The sequence below is a fragment of the Crassostrea angulata genome, chromosome 8, assembly GCF_025612915.1.
Source record: "Crassostrea angulata isolate pt1a10 chromosome 8, ASM2561291v2, whole genome shotgun sequence".
NCBI classification, from domain to species: domain Eukaryota; kingdom Metazoa; phylum Mollusca; class Bivalvia; order Ostreida; family Ostreidae; genus Magallana; species Magallana angulata.
In genome coordinates this window covers 17063427-17067822 of record NC_069118.1, presented here as the reverse complement: position 1 = coordinate 17067822, position 4396 = coordinate 17063427, and the positions used below count along the sequence as shown (strand labels likewise).

Below are 4396 nucleotides of genomic sequence, written 5' to 3'. Positions count from 1 at the left end.
CCAGGCATACTCAAATAACCGTCAGACACTCAACCGTCAGACACTCAACCCCCACCCCAGGAAAATTTTTCTTATCCGCGCATGCCCCCCTCCCCCCCCCCACCCCCCTCAAAAAACAAAATTATTCTTCAGAACCTTCTGTAAAATTTCCAGGATCTCCGCATACATTCTTAAAGATTCATTGGCCCTTGCTTTCGATAAAAAATGCGAGTAAAATGTTTGGTCTTTTTACGTACATACCGGGCATACCCACTGTGTGATTATAATCGCCGTCCATATTCTGTGTATATTGAGTTAATTATGATGATTAGATAAGTTTCTCAAAATAAAATGCACATGCAAAAAAAAACATGCGGCGAATCAAACTTTAGACAACTTTTAAAGATTTGTATTTGCTTATATACATGTACTTTGTTTCTTTTACACAGTGTTTATACATCTAATATTGCACCATGGTCAGGTATCAATTTTTGTATTACGTCACAAGTATGACGCAGCTACGACGGAAGACCTAATCGTTGCTTGCAACGAGCTCGTCTCTAGTTCATTTATATCATTTATGACATTATTTTAACGTTCTATGTGCAACTATTTGTCGGGGCGCCCCTGTTTGTAACCCCCGCGCGCGCGCCGAATGTAAACAGTAACGAACGGCATTGTAGAAAAGAGAGAGCCGTAATGCAGAAGAGAAGTTGTGTATTCTTTCGACGTACAAATGCATTTTCAATTTACTGTGAAACATATGAACATGCACAGGGAACAATACTACATATTTGTTTAAGGAGGATATTTTTCTTGTGTGAATCGTTTACGAGGAAATTCTGACAGCCACACTTCTGTCGACGATCAGCCGTTGATAAGCTACGAGTAATAAAGGGGAAAAGATGGACATTAAAGTGTGTGATTTATGTGGATGTTACTGAAGAAGGTGAGGCTTTTACTCCTTTTAAAGTTTAAAAAAGTTAAAGTTAAAATTTAGTATATAGTATAGATGTACATGTAAGTACGTGCACACTGTTTGTTTTTGTTATGGTGTGGGTGTTTGTTTACTAGGCTAACGTGTAATTTTTACATGTTTCATGGATGTTTAGACTCGCTCGAGGTTCATGGGGGACTGGAAAGGGTAACTGAATTTATCTATTTAAAAAAATAACAGATTGTGAATTTTCAACTCAAAATTCAAAGCAGGGTCTAATTAGAAACATATCATATATTCTTGTGCAGAAGACTCCAAATGTAGTCATGAATATCCTGTAGACATAACTTCAAGTAAATAAAATTGTATAGTTAAAACATGACTTTAATATCTTTATGATGCCAATCATTGTATCATTAGAAAGGTTTAGCAGACCAACGGGTACCCGGTACATGTACTTGTACATGTAGGTTACAAGTTAGAACTATGCGTACTATTCTACCAGTTCACATAATTTTTCTTGTTTAGCAGTTATGATGTGTACTTAAATTGTCCTTGTTAATGTTTTAAATGTAATTTTTTATTCTTTTTTTTTAATCTGACTACTGGCAGTACTGGCCTGCGAGCAGTTCTCGTCGAGGACCATTTCTCGCTGGTGCACTGTAACATCATATTTTCGTATATAATTTTATGTGTTGATAAAATGACGTAACAATGCACTGGTGAGAAATGGTACTCGGCGAGAACTGATCGCACGCCAATATTGATTAATTACAGACAAAAACTGAAGGTTGCGCGTGTTATTTTTTATTGAACAACATTGTTTAAAATAATTCTTTATATATGTGATGATCAGACCGGTTTGAATACCAGTGCCAGATAGCTCAGTTGGTAGAGCACCTGACTGAGATTCAGGGGGCCCAGGTTCAAATCCCGGTTTGGTCCTTCATTATTTCTCCCATCCTGTTACAATATTGGTGTTGTGACCAACCCCTGGAACTAACAGGTTAACTCCTGCCAGGGGTGATCTTCGAGGGTGAAGATCATTTAAGGGGGAAGGAATGTGACGGTCAGACTGGTTTGAATACCGGTGCCAGATACATGTAGCTCAGTTGGTAGAGCACTTGACTAGAGATTCAGAGGGCCAGGTTCGAATCCCAGTTTGTTCCGTTGTTATTTCTCCCATCTTTTACATATACATGTATATCAGATATATGACAGATGATTAAGGGTCATCACATGTTTTGCAAGATGCAATAAGTGTTAAAAACCTTTACTTTACAACACAATACATATAAGTGAATATTTATGTTTCCTGTTATTATTTGGTGTGGTTTTCTTGACAGTGTCGCATAAACAATTTACCCGCTCCTAAAACACAAACTTTCTTTTTGTGGATTCAGCCTACCACTGATTGGCTGCTGTTGCAGCAGACAAATAAGATATGCACGCACAAAACACAATGAACTTATCAGAGAATGAGTTGAGTTTATTTCAACTGTTGGAATTTGGGGTTGTTTTTTTTAAAATGTATACTTGTGACAAAACATATATGTGGTACATACAGCTGTACTTTGTGAAGAAAATTTTGGTTAGACCATATATACCTATCATGCAAGTAAATGATATTTACAAAAAACTTGCAATTTATGGCGCACGAAATATACGCTAGTTTTATAAAGATTGACATACATGTAATATACCACATTCTGTGAAAAATAATTTATTAAAAATTCTTCATTAAGTTTACTCATACATGTTTTATGCTTATTACACATAGTATTGTTTTTAAAACATGTAATTTATAAGAAAATAAGCAAAAACCCTTGCTAAATTTATTTGCAAAAAAAAAAACACAGTAGAATTGATAAGAAATGGTATACCAGAAGCTAATACCAGTACATGTACTTTGACGCTGTTCGGTGGGTAATATTCGTTTGTAATTTACGAATTGAAATATTGACTGTTGCACTACAAGTACGGTAATAAACTCTCTCTCTCTCTCTCAAACTCTCTCTCTCTCAATTTGATAAGTGTTTATACCTATGAAAATTTTTTAATATTATATTATGACTTGATATGCAAATTTTTGATCTTGTACTGCCTAAATGTTATGTCATGTATTGGGATATGTCATACCTATTACACTGCATGGTCAGTGTATTTTTTCCAGAAATACTATGCATATGTTAATGTAAACACAGCTATTACAAGTACATGTATGTAAACACAGCTAATTATTTTTTTTTTTTATTTCAGCTCAAAACAGACTCTTGTTACCACATGGCTTTTACCGGTACCTGTTGATTCTTGTGGGTCAGCTCCTGAGATTAACCTGTCACCTCTATCCACATGCATATTCCTTGTGTTCTACAGACTATTTACCGGTAATTCAAATTAAATCCGATAATGCATAAACAATAATGGAACTTGAAGAAAGCATCATGCCATGTTGTGGTTTGTGTTTGATAAGAAATTATGAAAACAAAATTAAGGCTGTTTATAAAGAAATTCATAATTGCTGTGAAAATTTGTTTTTCAATAAAAGTATGCAATTATGTTTCCTTTATTTTTTATTTCATAAAGATATTTAGATGTGTTTACATAATTGAAAAATCCCCCCCCCCCCTCTATTTAATTGTCTGCATTAAGATTACATGTAGGATATGTATATGTACATTTGACTTTGAAATAACATCTGCTATGATAATTACTTTTGAAATGAACAAGAAACAACCTATTTCTACCTTTCTAAGGTATATATGCATAAAAAAAAGTAGAAAAACATGTCAAATTTGAGAATTTTTCATTGAAATCAACTCGATCTGTCTCCAGCTACCTGGGTGTGTTTGAATTTAATTTTAATTTAAGGCAGATGTCTAACTTGTAGGTTGTAACTTACTGTTTTAGCATGGTTAGAAGGAGACTAGATATCAGAATAGATTAGATATTCACTAAATATGATTGTTAGCTTACTTTTTTCATGAAAACAAGAAATCACAAGCAGGACAGCTGTCTATTTGTTAATTAAAATGGTACAAATCATACAATAAACAAATAAAGATCAAATTTTAGAATCATTGATGATTGTTTTCATATGTGTGAGAAATTACTCAAGGAAATTGCCACACGTCTCATAAAATTAGGTAAAACATTTCAAACCATGACTTTTTATGAAAATCAAAAGATTGGGGGGTGGGGGGTATACATGTAAGGGTATTTCTAAGTGATGTGAAGCTTTTATCATGATTATATCATGTAGGGGTGTGTTGTATTGAATAAGGTTTCTTTTTAAAGGTGGTTGAACAAAAGTTGACCTCTAAAAGGTCAGGTAACTAAAGATGTTTTACTATGGAGAACCCTGTAAATCTGTGTTTACTAAAGGAAATTGGAAATGGTGGGTTCACTTAAATGGCCATATTTTTATTAAACCTCAATGGAATTGGCAATATGTGGTATTCTTTTTCTCAGAATTGCATT

General features: G+C 34.1%; 1 long non-coding RNA gene across 1 annotated transcript; it reads left to right on the top strand.

Moving 5' to 3' along the window:
- The first annotated feature begins 574 nt into the window (after positions 1 to 574).
- Positions 575 to 3476, top strand: LOC128160255 (uncharacterized). The gene is made up of 2 exons (XR_008240260.1): positions 575 to 928; positions 3176 to 3476. It is a non-coding gene; the product is annotated as an uncharacterized LOC128160255 (long non-coding RNA).
- Positions 3477 to 4396: the final 920 nt, after the last annotated feature.